The sequence below is a fragment of the Anopheles maculipalpis genome, chromosome 2RL, assembly GCF_943734695.1.
Source record: "Anopheles maculipalpis chromosome 2RL, idAnoMacuDA_375_x, whole genome shotgun sequence".
Classification (NCBI taxonomy): domain Eukaryota; kingdom Metazoa; phylum Arthropoda; class Insecta; order Diptera; family Culicidae; genus Anopheles; species Anopheles maculipalpis.
The window spans coordinates 72,893,604-72,910,486 of record NC_064871.1 but is presented as its reverse complement, the minus strand read 5'-3'; the positions used below and the strand labels follow the sequence as shown (position 1 = coordinate 72,910,486).

Genomic DNA, 16,883 nt, shown 5'->3' with positions numbered 1-16,883 from the left:
ACTTAATGCAACCCGTTTCCTTTTTTTTTAAACATATTCTTTGACTTGAGGAAACCTTTTCTGGTGCCTTTTTGTCACTCGGTAAGTTTAATAATTATCAAATTAAAATTATTTGTTCTCAAATAAGTAATTTGAGCGATCAACTCAAATAAGCGATCAACATTTAGATCTTTGTTAAATAGGTACCAGGTCTATACATAATTTTTGATGGTTTTTTACAAAGTTCCAAGCCTCAAACGCCCAAATGGGCATCGATTTTATTCAGAAAAGTAGTTTCCGTCACTTTGTACAACCTTTTCCCATCGTTTGGGCAGATTTTTGACTCCTTCATAACAAGAAAAAAAAATTCGCTTTGGACGCAATTTATGTTTTGATCGAATATATCAGTTCGGCGTAATTCTGGAAGTGCTGCGCGATCAAGCCATGCTCCATCGACCGAAACCTTCGGAGGGCGCAATATTTGGGCGAAATGGCGAGTGGGGTAAAACAACAAATGTGACCGAGCGTTGTCGAGCAGCAGAATGATTTTGTCATGCCTGGTCGCGCACTGGGGCCTATTTTTCCTTCAATTTGCGACCCAAACGCATAAGTTGTCCACGTTAAACGTGGACCCGTGATGGTTTCGCTTCGGTTTCGTAGTATATCACAGCCAGCTGGTCCCACCAAATGCACAGCATAGCCTGGGCGCCATGAATTTTCCGCTTGGGTGTCGAGGAGGAACCATGCCACCGGTAACCATACGTTGCTTTACGTTTTGGGTTATCGTAATAAATCCACTTTTCGTCGCCGGTAACAATCCGGTGCAAAAAAAAAATGCTTCCGGTAATGCCGGTGAAGCAGTTACTCACAGGTGACCAAACGGCGCTTTAGCTCATGTGGCACCCAATGCCCCGTCTTCCGGATTATGCCTAATGCTTTTAAACGCCGACAAATGGCGGGCTGAATAACCCCAAACGTATTTGCCTGTCTCTAGTTCTCGATCATCGTACTTTGTTGGCCGTCGGAAGCGTTGTTCCGTACTAAAATTGCCACTTGTAAACCGTTGAAACCACATCCGGAACGTTTTTTTCCCGATAAACTGTGATCGTCATAATATTCCCTCATCATACGTTGGGTATCGTAGGACGAAGTTTTCATCACGAAGTAATGAAGAAGAATTCCCCGTCAAAACACTCCTCCTGGAACGAATGTATTCATTTTGCAATTACGTGTAAAATGCTCTGTTTACTAATTGATAAAATGACAGCTAGGGGCAAACAAACCCTGAAGATGATACTTTAAAATAACAGTGTTGCCAGATTTTACTAAAGTAAAAATTTTGAATAAACGTTGAAATGTATGAAACCCGTCAAAACTTATTCAAAGACCTGATGTAACAAATTAGACTAAGAAAAACAGTGGATACGAAAATTTCTCTCACTAGACAAGTGAACTGAATCCTGAACTTACTAATTACATCTTCTTCGTTCCTTTGATCGTTCAGCGTTTTTGTGGTGCTTCACGTTATAAATTGTTATATTAACGACCGAACTACTTCCCGTTACTCTTCCCATTAAATGTATTGTAACATTCCGCCGCGACTGTGCTTTATCGCTAAATTCCCGGATCAACGGTGCTTTGACCGAAACCACAGAAAATTTCGCTAAGGCGTTTATCTACTTCTCGTGTGCTGAATCGCTTGGATGCTGCCTGAGGCATCATCGGATACACTTTTTGCGAGGATACTTTTCACCGTGCGAGCGGATTGATGCGATTTTGACCCACCTTGATGTGCATATTGCACTGGTTTCACCAACACGAACAATGCGCCAAGACGTTGTTGTATTGTTCCCTTGTTCGTTCAGTGCCTGAGCACGCTAACGTCGTTTGGTGAACTCCTGACTTTCGGCCACTCTCAAGGCTTGAGTCTTGAGGCTCAAGGAAAGGAGCTTGAGTGTCCGTTGAATGTCCCGTGCTACTTTCGGACATCAATCTCTACGCGCCAGTTCGTGTTGATCGACGCACTGTTTTCGGATCTTCAGATCACTTCCTCCGTATGTACCATGATTTTAATAATATTTGTGATGCGTTCGAACATGGCATGTCTTACTCAGTGTTTGTGAACATTAGAAATGTTCTATGTGCATCGCAGTCAGTGCTTTAATTTTATTGGTTTTTCTCTGCTGTCGAGTGGGTCTTGTTCGTTCGTCGATCAATAAACTAAATTACAAATTTCAATTTAAAAATCTATGCTGTTGAACGGTTAAAGAATCATATGCTCAGGTCGGTTTCCAGGATGTTATTACCTCAGATGTCACAGCTATGAGTATTCTTGTTGATACTATTATCGCCGAAGTACGCGGTGTATTTAGTCTATTGCATACTGGATCCTAACCTCATTGTCATAATCCTGATCAATGATCCATCCCGGACAGAAACTAGAGTCGTGTTCTTGAGGATCCTTCCAAATTCAACAAAAATTTAAACATTCGTAGTGTAAACTTGTGTCGTACGTTATCGGCAAATGCAAACACCAACACTAAGATTGGTATCTCGACGGCGCCTACAGCGCTTTGAGGTTTAGAAGCGCTCAGTGACCAACATAATTCAAGAACTTTAACACCAATCTTGATATTTCATCAGTTTCTTTGACACCTCGAAATCTCAACCTTCATAGAAAAGTCTACCATTCCTGGCTTTCATTACTTACCTTTTCTTAGCTGGAAAATTAATCGGGCATGAGTGGAATGGTTGAATTGTTTAATTTTAGTCCTACTTGGGGTAGTTTGCTGGCGATTGTATCACGGAAAAAGTAGATAACTTCCGTTTTTGTTTTTATTCATTTTGAGTTTTCTAGTGCAAAAATATTTTGAATATATAGGGAAATCGTTGCTCAATGATACTTTTTAGAGGACTCCTTTTGCTATTGAATGAGGTATAGTTAAAGAAAAACCGGTCAGCATGCTAAAATTCTTCAAATTATAAATATCTGATACAACATTTTACTTCTAACAATCACTGCCATTGAAACTCAATTACTTCATCATTTCTATGTCTGATTTAACCCATTTACCATCTTTCCTTTGTTAACTGAATAGCGTAGAAAAATGTAAAAATCAAAAGAATTCAGCTAGAAGCATGCAATGTCCATAAAAATGGTGAAAGCCTGTGTCATTCCTACACTAACGCAAGACATCTTAACAAAAGGGTAAAAGCTTCTTCGGGCAGCCATGAAATGCACTTTCCATAGTTTATGTTTTGCTTATTGCTCGCCAAAGAAGCTTTTCTGACGGCTGCAATGAAACTGACAGACTGCATGTCTTGCAACAAACGATACGTGTTACTTTATTGCAACCCATTCTTACAGCAGAAAGACCCTTGGAGAAGGATCTTTTTTTCGCTCTCTTCGCTCTTTAATTTTTAACTTTCTTCACCCACAAAAAACCTTTCGAAAAAACAAATGACAACTCGCGTGAACGAAATTCCAAATGAAATGGTGACTTTTTGCGCCGAGTGTTAAAACCCGTCCCGGCACAAAAAGTGGGACCAAAATTATCGCCTCCGCTAAAGATCTAATTCAAATCTTTTATGAACCGTAAAAGACCCGTAAACTTTAAGCGCAACTTTGTGCACGGTAAAGGGTGATCGGTTGGTGAAGGAACGCGAAAGAAAAAAAAACTCCCTCGCACACACGTACAACGGCGCAGTGAGCAGGAAAATTTCTATTATTATACGCTTTCGTCCCGTTGTTTTAATCCGCGACCCGTGTCGGATAAATGAATCTGTTAGCTTTGAAGGCTCGTTGAAGGTTGACAAAAAAAAGGGGGGGAATTTTTCCTGTACTTTTTGGCACCCGGTAGGGTCTTCAATTTTGAGTTGTGTTTTGTTTTTTGGTCTTTCGTACAAATCCTGAGAAAGAACTCAAATTGCAAAACAAAACTGTTGACAGACAAATATTCTTTCGTTTGTTTTGGGCATGGCGTAACTGTCTTCGGCAAATAAGACCGCAAATTTTAATTTAAAATTTTTAATATAGCTTAGATAATTAAAAAGAATCAATAGCGTAGCCCAGGGGGGAATTAATTTGGACGATGGTTGAGATGTTGTGCCACGGGAAAAATGTTTAAGAAAAAACTTCTCGGTTTTAGATGAATTTAAACAAAAGTTTTTAGAAAAATAAATAAATAACTTAAAAACAAAGGACTGAAAAAAAAATTATAAGTTAAACAGGCGAGTTTTCATAAAGCTTAAGAAGCTATGATTGTTTTCACTGTGTTATGTACTTTTAACAATTAACTTTCATTACCTTTGAGATCTCGTAAAGCACACTCTGACACCTTATAAATGTTACTACACACACACACACACACACTTGTAGAAAAACACTATATTTGATTTAATTAATACAGCTTATTTAAAGCCTCTGTTGCGGTGCTCTTCCGGCGATGGTATGAAATGTGTCACCCAGCTTCGAATACACTTTAGTAAAACACACCAAAAGCAACACACTAAACCGCCACACCACCGTTTGTGCTGTCTTTTACAGCAAGAAAAGTCCCACGTTGAAAAGGCGTAACCGAAAACCGAGAAAGAGAGAGTTATGGGAAAAGTTTTGCACATTTCTTATTCCACTCATAACCGGTAACGGTGAATAGATACGGGGTTTTTGGCGAAGCTGTAACCGGTCCGACTTTGACTTTGTGTCGTACGCTGTACGTGTGAAGTATGTGTGAAAAGTATCGCACGCCTCGGAAAGGAAATCCCGAACCATCTCACGATGACCGTAGCATCGTCGTTGTCCTCGTAGCTGTCGGTGGTTTTCGGAATGATGAATGTACAAACGGATCCTCTTGCCTTTTGTTGGAGGTGTCCGTTTGCCGTATACTGCTGGAAGGTTAAGCATCTAATAAGGCACGGGTGTGTCTGTGATGAATGGTGGCACTAGCCGAACATTATCCCGTGCACCAGAGTATGAAACGCATCCAGCCTGCACCAGGTTGGTGGAGACAGCTGCGTAGCATTTGCGGCGAGCTGCGACATTATTCTTATGCTAAATTTGTGGGTGAAATTGCGAGCAATAAAACCGAGAACGTCTGTGGTCGCACAGCACTACGTACGTACGTACATGGCCGTCGTGTGCTGGTTCGATCGATGGGAGACGAATGCAATCAAACAAGCATAATGTATGGTGCACCGATCGTCGCAGTCGGGTTTGTTTTACGGCGCTGCTTTGCGAGCCACTGCTTCAGACGATTTTAATGGCCAGATTGTGTTTTTTTCTGTGTGTGTTTTCTTACCAATTGAATTTAAAATCTATTTCCAACGCACCATTACACTTTTACAAGTTGCTTCACAGAAGAATATATTTCGGTATAGGCATCGTTCTCGGTTCACAATCGTTGTTTTTTGACTATACAAATCTGGGTGTATGAAGCTCCTTACAGTGATAGATATCAAAGATTTGAGCAGTTAAATACATCTCGTCTATCTCTCACTCTCTTATTCTCTCTTTTCTTGACTTTACTACTTTCCAGCCAGGTCATACTGAATATCTTATGTCTAGCTCCTTACTTACTGATAACCCAATAGTACGATAGTCAAGCCCTCACTACAGGGGAATGATCCTCATGTGATTTAAGTGCCGGTCCTATCGTGTGAAGACCGGCGCCGTTGTCCCTTTATCACCTGACTGGACCGTGCTCTTATTCACTCATGTTGGCCTGCTCTTTTAAAGAGTGTGCTCTTTAAGATCTCCAGGAAACTCGATCCTTGGCTGTAGCTTTCCATCGATGTAGGCATTCAATCTTCACCTTATCTAGTCAATGAACTTGCTGTGCTCCCCGATGCCTCGTGCCGAACTGGAGGTCGCTGATGAATACCTTCTTGGCGGAGCATGAGTCCGGTATCCTCGTAACATCGTTTCCTGCCGGTCTTTGCTGCCGTTAGGATGTCCGGTTCTCCGTCCTCCATACTCCATGCTCGAACACACCGCCAAAGATGTTCCAGAGGATGTGACGCTCAAACACACCAAGAGCGTTTGCACCCTCCGCTCGGATGGTCCAAGACTCGTGGCCATCTAGGACCACCGGGCGAATCAGTGGGCGATAATTCTCACATTTAGTGCGGTATCGAAGTCTTCTGGATCTCAGCAGACGGTGAAAGCCGCAGTAGGCACAATTCCCCTGAACAATGCGTCTCCAGATTTCGCTCCTGACATCGTGTCCCAAGTTACGATAGTCCCAAGATAGCAGAACTCCTATACCACCTCGAAGTTGTCGCCGTCAACTAACACACTGCTTCCCAACCGGACCGTACTAATTGCCCTAATATTCGATTGGAATAAAAGTTGAGGATTTTAATCCTAATAAAGAAAAGCAGTTTTTTTTGATAACTGAATTTATTCAATAACATTATGACCCCGGTTTTATGTAAGTGTCTCGTGTTGTGGAAGATCTCTATCTGATATCTCTATCTCTACACACTCAACCTGGAAAATTTTAGATTTTTGTCTGAATCAGGACTGAGATATCCAAACCAAGGATTAGTTAGTAATGAAGAGTTTCGTTTTTTTTTATTAGGCTTAGTGCTTAAGCTGTTTTCTGGACTGTTCTTTGCGCCTGTTTCTCAGAAAAACATTTTCTTTCAGTTGATCTACATCGTCAGTCCTATTTGAGTGTCCTATTACCGGACTCGTGTTCTTAGAATAAAATATTTAAAAGCCTAATTTATTTTTAAAGTTCTAGATTTTGATGAACCAGTTACTTTCGTCTTGAACTGGTAAATGTTGAGCACGCCGTGATGATACAGTCACTAATCCGTTTCCAAGAAACCCGGTGTTTTTGCTCCTCTACCGAACCGCTGAACGGTTCGGTAGTTCTTCAACTGATGTTGAAGAGCACTTTCTTAATGACATGATTTTTGGATCCTCGTCACTTGCCCCAACCATCGTAACCTTCCGGTTTTTATCACCGTCAGGATATCTACATCGCCAAACAGCTCGGATGCTATTGGTTCATTCTCTTTCGCCACACGCCCGGCTTGCTCACACCGCCAAAGGTAGTCAGCACAGTTCAGGACTCGTACCCGTCGGACGTATTAGTGTTCGACATAACGTGCTTTTCCTGTGTTGTTGCAGTCTTCTGGATCGCAGGAGTTTCAGAAGCTCTTAATAGGCCCGATTCCCCTGAACGTATCGCCCGATCGTCAGATAACACATATCATAGCATAGTATTTCTCAGGTCATAGAACAAGTGTCTGCACGTATAAAACAATATGCGACTTTAGATTGAACAATAATAAGACGTAAGCTTTTCGGATGGAGACACTTGTTCTGTGACCTGAGAAGTAACTGTAACTCCTCTATCGCCTCAAGATCGTAGCCGTCAACAGAAACTTTGGCTCTGTGTATTGTTAGGAACGGTTTGAGATTAGGGAAAAATCGTGCCCTTCCCTACTCCCACAGTGATATTGAACAGCAAACAGGAGGGTCCATGTCCTTGCCTCACGCCTCGGTGACAGCTTGCTCGACACGCTCTAGTTGTACTTCAATTCGTCCGCCGTGATCCTGAACGACCGTACCAGCTTCCCAGATTAAAAATCACGTTGTAAATTAGTCATAAATACTCCATATTGAAGGATCTTTTGAAGACATTAATTTTTTTTCAGAACAATCTTTGGACCTGCAATATAACAGACATGTTACATAGCTCACTACCCTTGTCTTTTCGTTTTTCTGCCAAATTTGTAACTCCTTTTTCGTTTGCCACGCATAAAAGCGTTGAATTGTCAAAGAACTTCGATATTCCCGCCATTTTTGGCAGAGGAAATTCAACGAGAAGCTGCAATAAACGTATATAGGTAAGGTAATATTTGAGGTTAAATGCTTCTTTGAAACCATAAACTGTACTTGTCCGTTTCCAACTTTTTTCAAACATTACATTAAAATGGCAATTTAAAATTAATATTCAATTCCAACCTTCGGAATACTAGTTCTAACGCTTTTGGACTGCAAATTATTTCGTCCATTGCATTCTATGAATGCACAGCCACACAGCAAGTGGTCCCAACTTTTTGGCAGTGTCGTCGATTGTCTTCGGGCGCCCCACGATACTGGAGCTCCAGGGAGGTTATTTATTGTCCCACGCCCGAGTGATTTTATTCGCAAAGTTAACGCTGTCGAACATCACGTTCCTAATGCGGAGGCTACCACCGTACTACGGGCTTCGTTGTACCGTGGGACAGTGCCGAGGTGAGGTTTAATCTTCGTGTATAATGAACACACACAAAAGAAAAGGTTCGATACGCGCTTTTGGTACCGAGGCGTACCCGGTACGGGAAGGAAGTCGTTTTACGTTGTGCTTGGCGTGATGAAGTAGTCTTTTCGTTGCACATTAACAGTCTCACGCTTGTACTGGGAGGTGCTGCAGTAAGAAATAAGGTTCCAAGTGTTTCGTTTTGCATTGGTTTTTCGTTTGTAATTTGTAAAGCTTCAAGCAACATAAATTAACTGCCCAAGGATAAAACTATTTTCTCACGGGTTTTTTTTTCTAATGTTGAATGTAGAAGTGGGGAAAAGTGAGTAGTTTGGAGTGAGTTTATCTGTCTTGGTTGAAACTTTTGCATAAAAAGAGAGCAGTGTAAAAGGATGGAAAATTTTAGCTTTAAAACTAGAGACCGAAGAACTCAGTTCTGAAATTTGCCTTAAAAAAAATGCCACGGAATCAATTCACTGTATATAAAGTATTTTTTTACTTTACTGAAAACTAATCTTCCACAGTATAGTAGTAAAATTATTCTCCAGCTCTTTTTCTTCATTCTTCATTCACTGGAGTTTGCCGGTTATTGCGTAAAACAAAGTTAAGCAGGAAACCCCGACCTGATTAGTGGTGTTTCAGTTGTGGTGATGAAGTTGAGGTTGTAAAATCTTTCGCTTCAACAATATCCGGCCACCACGGGATTGGCGTCAAACTTCCTGATTCAATTCCGGTAAGGCAATGTAATTGAATTGTCGTTGGCTCTTCGCTAACAGGTGCATAGAAGGTCTTGGTAGATCGCAGTGATTTATTGAAGGTTCTTTTGTGAATTTCGCTGTAATCTTTTTAAAGGAAACACAAAGCTATTTGAATAAGATTCTGAAATACAGAATGGTCCATAAAAAACACGTAAATTTTTTTACTATTTTATAAGATGATTTGCAGTTGGATGAAGAGCATAAAAAATTTAGTTTTTTTATATATTTATTTAACCTCCATACTTCACATTATTCAATGTGACTACCACTGTTTTCCATCACTTTCTTCAGGCGTGATCGGAATCGGGAGCATACCTTCCAGAATTTATGAATCAAATATCGAGTTCCATGCTTTTGAAATGGAAGCTTTCAGGGCGTTGTGACACTGGTGTGAGATTTAACAAAGGCTTTGGGCCTTAACATTCGCCCCGCACGGAGTAATTGAGGAGGCTAAACATATTTTGAACAAAAAGCTATGTTATTCTTCAATTACTTTTGAGTCTTTTTAGAGGTGTGACATGGCGCTCTTTCGTGTTGAAAAATGACCAGTTGGTGCTCAGAAAAGACCTTCGCCTTCAAAATGCCTAAATAGAAATCCGTATTCACCTTCAACCCAGCTTGGATGAGGAAACCGGAGTAATATTCAATCCATTAGGGGCAACTGATCCAAAAAGCATGATTTCGACTGGATGTCTAAGATTGTACGACGAAATAAACCTATCGGTGCGTGAATTTGACACACGATCGATAGTAAAAAGTTTCTCATCACAGAACACCACGATCGGATGCTTCTTGATCGGATGCTTGAGCATGTTCAACAAAATTTTCGATCGTTCCAGCCATAACAGGTTGGCTGATAATTCCACGGTCTGACACATAGAATGCGTCGCTAGTATTAAATGGATATTATTTTTATATAGCACCAACCTTCAAATGATTCGTGTCAAAATTTGTCGTCTGTATGTCAATTAGTTTGTGAGACAGAGCGTCTTTTGTCAAGCAACTTTTGGTTGCTTGACGAACGAAAAAAGAACGAAGAAGAAAAAAGTGTTGTTCCACCAAGACAACGCACCGTGCCACAAGTCATTGAGAACGATGGCAAAAATTCATGAATTGAGCTTCGAATTGCTTCCCCACCCACCTTATTCTCCAGATCTGGCCCCCAGCGACTTTTTCTTCTTCTCAGACCTCAAAAGGATGCTCGCAGGGAAAAAATTTGGCTGCAATGAAGAGGTGGTCGCCGAAACTGAGGCCTATTTTGAGGCAAAACCAAAGGAGTACTACCAAAATGGTATCAAAAAATTGGAAGGTCGTTATAATCGTTGTATCGCTCTTGAAGGGAACTATGTTGAATAATAAAAACGAATTTTGACAAAAAAATGTGTTTTTCTTTGTTAGACCGGGGACTTATCAGCCAACCTGTTAAAGATCCGATCTGTTACTGAGTGGAGCTCGTGTTTTGGACTTTGCATTTAAGTCAAATTTTACTAATCTTTGCATTGAAGTTTTGACCCTCTTTTGCCAGCTGTCGTATGAATCGCACTGGGTTTCGCTTCAGCTTTTCTTTCATTGCTTTCTAACCACCCTTAAAGTTAAGAGCCGACCGCAGATGTCCACTTTCTAGCTTTTTGGCATGCAGCCCTTCGAGGAGCATACGTTTCATCCGGTATACAGTGGCCACACGGTACTCCACGGCTTGCCCTATTTTCTTTTGCTGATTTTCCCGCGTAGATTAAACTAAACACGACTTTCTTCGGGTTTTATTGTGGTTATACACATATCTGACAGAAGTGAAAACATCGCTTTTGTACACCCAAAAAGTAGTTTTAAAAACATTCCCATTTTTTCATGGGCTACACTATACTTGGATCAACAGGTTTAAGTAATATTTTGGAAAATTGAATGTTGGAATGATTTTAAAATTGTGACAACGAAATGGATGGAAATAATTCGAAACCATATTTTCTATTTCGATTCCACTTACTTCGAAGTAGTCAAATATATAATTGTGGTATAAATACCTTTATCTGGGATACCCGGGTCGAACGGCATTGTTGTATTGCTGCTGGCTATTGCTTCAACACCTTACAATAAACCATATTTTTCAAAAAATTGTTTATTTAAAAAAATTTTAAAATAGTTCACAATAAGTAAGTGGGGTACATGTTGGGAACGGCGTACAGGTTCTGCGAAGAACATTTAAGGATATTTTCATCAATCGCAGCATTGTTGTTTCCAACAATCTGGAAGAGGTAGTTTGCAAATAAACATAGGATGGGAATCCTCTTACCTAAGCTAATGTTACTTAAAATAGGTAAGAGGAGGGAAGGGAAGTTGAGGTTGTGGTTTGGAACAATGGCTTCCATCAGCAGCTTGTGGTTTGGAACAATGGCTAGCCTGCATCAGTGTGCTCCAAGCACTAGACACCCAAGAGCACAGGGCAAACTTGTGCTCCAGAGTCTCTATGTGGGAGCAGACTGCGCAGGCTGAAGGAGTCCGATTCATCCTGTCGAGCAGCAGTCCGCGTTGTGCCTTGTTGTGCGCCAGCAAATACAGCATCGACCGTTGGTCTGATGAAAGTCTGTAGCTGGAGATGTTTTTCCATAACCATCGCCAATCCGTGGAAGGTGACTCCATAGCCGCTTTGGAGTCTGGAAGTCTGTCGCCGATCATTTATTGCAAACTTTTGGTTGAGATAATAGCCGCTGGATGGTATGCCAGCTGCTGAATTACCGTCCGAGAGCACGGATACGTTGTGGCAATGGAGCTTATATTCGGGGAATCTCCAGCACAATCAATATGCTGAACTGGTGGCGGGAATGTGAAGAAAGAGTGCATGCTCGATTGCTTGGGCAAAAGGGCAAATTAAGTCAAAGGGATTCGAAAACCCATAGGCAAGACCTCACCTTCTTGGAGGCCAAATCGATGTCGATTGATCGTGCGCCACACACGCAGCAATAAACCGAAGAACAATTTTTACAGACTTCTCCATCATAACTATCTTTGAAGAGCAGGGCATCTATCATTATGCAAAATACATTTTAAGAACCCTCAGACCTCTGAGCGATATTGCACCACGATGGAAATCTATGCTAATTAGCACTGTAGCACTGTTGAAATTTTATTTCCTGACGGTGGCACTGTTGCTTTCATCAGCACAGCAAATTGTTGCTCAAAGTATAACGAAAGTTTACGCATCAAATGATCACCAGTCCAAACTTGCTATTGACAGTACGAGATTGAGCTAAAACTTTTCATCGCTCAATTAACATTCATTTTCTTGGAGCTTTTTGTTTCGAGGATCGATGGTTGCAAGAGGTAAAAAATGCATAATTATGTAGAAAGCTTGAATTTTAGATCGTAAAGATTTGATGACAATCCTGCTATAAGGACGAACTTTTGGGAAGTTTAAAAATTTAGATGTTAAAGTAGTAAAGTTTTGTTTTACTACACTCTAAAACCCCTTTCGCCGGGTTTTTATTTACTATTTAATTTTCCATGTAAAAATTCACTACCACACTGCAACTAGCTTTCGTGATTTTTACACCACATCTTACATGCAAGAAACTTACATCGTGTTGCGCAGACAGAACATTCATCTCTTCGGGCGAAAGTGTTACGACCCGCACCATTACAGCTTTTTGATACCAACATTACAGCGTCACGACGTCTCTTTTTTCCTTCTACATTTTTATCATCATTTTCTCACATTCTCAAGCTCTGAACATCAACACCCTGCCCCGGGCGGTGTGCTGCTCAGGTTCCTACTGTTTCTGCCGGAACGAAATCGGTGACCGGAATGTGGTTGATGAGCTGGCAGTAAAAAGAAAGGAAATGACAGTGCTACAATTTTATGGTCACTTCGTGTGAGACGAAATGATAGAGAACGGCTACCGGTGGCTACGCTGGTGGCGATGGTACCATCTTGACCCATCGGATGGCCCCGGGAATGTGTGTTGATTCGCCAGCAGCGCCACAGGGTGAAGCAGAAGAGCTTGCGTCGTTGTGATGCTCTCCATCATCCCCGAGGGAACCGTTACGGGGGTGAGACGTTTTTCTTCGTTTCATCGTTTCGACTCCAAAATTGCAGCTAAGCACCAAGCTTTCTCATCAAAAGTGCATTATCGTGTTTAGGAAACGAAAGCATTTACTTTCTACGTTTTGGCGTTTTTTCGTTTTTGTTTTTGTATCTGAGAATGTCAAAAGTGTCGAAATGCAAGAATTCGGTGGCAAACATGCCGAGCATTTGCCCAGCAGGTTCGATGCAGGAATGCAGTAAATGAGGTGGAAATTTGCAGGAAAATCCCATTGGAAGTACACGCTCAATGAACAGCTATGCACGGCGATCGATTAATAGTGATGGTGACCATTTTTGAGTCACAGTGATGGTATTGATTCCGGATAACGGAAACCTTTGGCGATTCGAAAATTGCAATTAATCTTTCTGTTTCTATGGATAAAAATAGCTTCCTGTGTATGGGTGCACTACATGAAATCTAACGATTTGTTAGCTAGAGAAAATAAAAATGTTTTATACTCAAATCACAATAAAAAAACAGGTTTTAGAGTAGTTTTTTTCTCAAATCAAATAACAAATTTTAATATAATTTGTTTCTTAACAAAGTATGATTATTATTTTATTGTTGTTTATTGTATATTGTTTATTAATTAATTCGTCCACCGAGAACGGTTTAACGAGGCAAACACGCTTGCAGTGGCTAAGACGCTTTACAAGGATTTACAATAAGCGCAGAGAACTTTTAAATTGGGACATAGACATCGTAAAATCAAACTGACACGAACATTGATTGAAACGCCTAATCATGGCCTTAAGCGGGGCGTTAGTACCGTGTACTGTGTTAGCGCGAGCTTCGTGCAACATTTGTCGGTGTCTTGATACCGGTCGCGGGACTGCAAAGGAAATTCTACTTACTAGTGACGGATCATCAATGGTTTCTAGTAGAAGTCCTGCTATAAAGATAACCTGAGCTCTGTTGCGCCTGACTTCTAACGTTTCTAGGCCCAGAAGAAGACAACGTTGATTGTAGGGTGGTAGTAAGGATCTGTCTGCCCAACCTAGCTTTCTTATGGCGTATCGTGTGAACCTTTTCTGTATTGTCTCAAGTCGTCTTATAGATATAACAGTATAAGGACAAGTCACAATAGAACAGTATTCTAACATCGGGCGAACCAGCGAACAACACAGAGATTTTAGACAATAATGGTCATTAAAGTCCCTGGTCGATGCTATTTATCTGATATTCGTACCTAACAGGTGAGCGCGTCCGAGTGAAAGACACCACAAAGCTCTTTTCTGTACAAACCGTCAATGAGTTCTGGACGCACCACAGGTTAAAAACAGTAACAGCATGTTGTAGTCTCTCACAGTCGTCTGTAGTTTTTACAGGTATAAACATTTTCACGTCGTCAGCTTACAGAAGGTAGGAATCGTCAGGTAACACAGAACACAGATCATTGTCAACAGGATAAATAGAAACGGTCCCAGATTGCTTCCTAGTGGAACCTCTGAGGTGCTGGTGAAACTACGAGAGGTGTGTTGGTCAAATTGATCGTGATATGTGCGGTTTAGGAGGTATTTTATAATATTGATTCTCTGTTAAATTTATTAAAATGAGTTAGTAAGATCACAAAAGTCTCCCAAAAGGGACTAATCCTCTAAGTGGAGTATCGCGGTCTTGCTCGGAGCGATCTCGGTAAGACGAATAAGGGTAAGGCCGGATAGTAGCCTAGGCGAGTCGATCCCTTCGTCCAGGAGTCCCACAACAAACAGTTTCTGTGCGTTACATTTCCACTGATTCAGGGACTCGAGACCTAGCAGCGTACAGCGTCCAACTTCCATGTCTTTGTAAATCTAACGTGTACGCAATAACCGCGATCCGGTTGACTGTTTCCAAGGGCGATACGTTCCGGCGATCACGCGGCTTTTTCATCCCGTTACACGAGTTCTAGTATAACCCATCCGACCATCCCCACACCGACCATTTAACGGCGAGACATGTTGATACCATGTAGTTGGATAGTCTGAAAGAATGGTCCTGAAGGGAAAATGAAATAAAAAAAAATGAAAATACCCTCTCACCTTGAACTTTTTCTTTGTGGAACTCCTTTGATCTCCATCTTGGCTGAACGATCTGTTATTTGCACTTAAATATGGAATGAAAAAAGGCGTTTCATTATTAAAATATAATAAAATTAGTATTTACCAAATTTTTGTGTATAAAATCATGAGTTTTTATCCACTTTACCAGAGTCCTACAATTCCCTTTTAGTAGTGGACACCTCCATGCGAGAGGACACGAAAAACATTCCTAATGATCTTCGCTGGGGGACAGTTCCCAGCATTTTTGTGGATAAGTATTGCCACCCGAATTTTCAACAGTACTACACAGACGGATCCTCTTCGGAGGCGGGCACGGGCTCGGTGTATTTAACACATGCGCCGAAGCCTTCCGCAAGTTTAGACTGCCATGCTCTTTGTATGTAGCTGAGCTGGCTGCTATTTTTTACGCTCTGCTCATTATAAGCGCGAATCCTCTGGACTAGTATTTTATATTTAATGATAGCCTCAGCGCTGCCAAAGTAACCTTACAAGGTTATTGTAGCGTCGGCTCCATTTGCCGGCGTCAGGATCCCCAGCAACATCGTTAGATCACTGACCCAATTGAATTAGGTTTGGACGATGCTGAGTGATGGACGTTGTTGTGATTGCTGTAGCTTCACGAAGTTGTAGTGGCTTTCGGATTCGTGCGTTCTGCGGATGGTAGGGTCGCCAGCCTCAACATTTGAATGCTGGCAACGAAATGAAGCTATGAACACCACAAAGTATCCGCAAGAAAGGAGGTTTTCTTGGGAGCCAGTTGTCAGTCTTCACGATGCTCCAAACAATAACTCCTTAGCGGAAATAGAGAGGACAACATCAGAACCATACCTAGCAGCAACAACATCCACAACCGAGCCCACCATCCACAACAATGATAAGGTGCACTTGAATTAAGGGAGAAGGAAATGTCTACCCTCAAAATTTGATATAAGTTTAATGAATTGAAAACCATCATCACGAAATAAAAAAAAATTTGTGTATACCAAAACTTACTAAAAACGACAGTGTTTGAATTTGCTGTAATGATTGCGAGTGGAGACTGTAATTTGGAAATGAAATGAAAACAATTGGAAGCGTATTAAAAAAAAAACTTCGAAGATCTTATTGATGTTAACAGATTCTATAGGACAGCAAACTAAATTCAGCTCTTTCTGCTTAGCTTAAAGACCTGCTAGATCAAGCCGATCATCAAATAGCTTCGTAGACTCATTGATACTATGTGATTGGATAGTTAGTCCTCACTGCGGGGGATTGGTCTGGATGGGATTTAAGATAAAAATAATTTCCAAATGTGAATGTAAGATACGACACAATATGCACCTGATTTTTCAAAAGTTTTATCGTAATAACTGATCGAAAGACGACTTGTTAATCGACTAGTTCTTACTAGGTCCTCAAAACTCTCCATTCAACATGATTTTTTTCCGCTCTATTTAACAATCATATTTAAACGACGTTTGCGATTCTGATACACTCTTATAACATTATGCAAGTCCTCCAAACTTTTGAGTTTATGTTAGCACATTTTTCGTTGGTGGTACGCTATGACAAATTTTGTTAAACTATCCGTTTCGTACGAACATGCCCAACAACCTGCCAAAGCAGTCCATTTGATCACATTCAGCGAAATATCACCTACGGAAACTGGCATCAATTTAATAACTGTATTGTACTCCACTCCTCATCTACCATATAATTTACTACTCACAATCCGTCATCATATAGCAGCAAATGGTGCTTTGTGCGTTTTGTTCCACACTGTTTCAACATGCC

At 41.0% G+C, this 16,883-nt stretch overlaps 4 protein-coding genes across 6 annotated transcripts in view; all 4 read left to right on the top strand.

The window, feature by feature from the left end:
* LOC126556137 (GDP-fucose protein O-fucosyltransferase 1) overlaps nt 1–16,883 on the top strand; it is a 452,711-nt gene that overhangs the window by 7,532 nt on the left and 428,296 nt on the right. The gene's annotated exons all lie outside the window — the stretch shown is intronic.
* LOC126556377 (uncharacterized) overlaps nt 1–16,883 on the top strand; it is a 306,838-nt gene that overhangs the window by 44,737 nt on the left and 245,218 nt on the right. The window lies entirely within an intron of this gene.
* LOC126556033 (fatty-acid amide hydrolase 2) overlaps nt 1–16,883 on the top strand; it is a 526,247-nt gene that overhangs the window by 277,197 nt on the left and 232,167 nt on the right. The window lies entirely within an intron of this gene.
* Nucleotides 1–16,883, top strand: part of LOC126556028 (5-hydroxytryptamine receptor 1A) — an 83,994-nt gene that overhangs the window by 18,563 nt on the left and 48,548 nt on the right. The window lies entirely within an intron of this gene.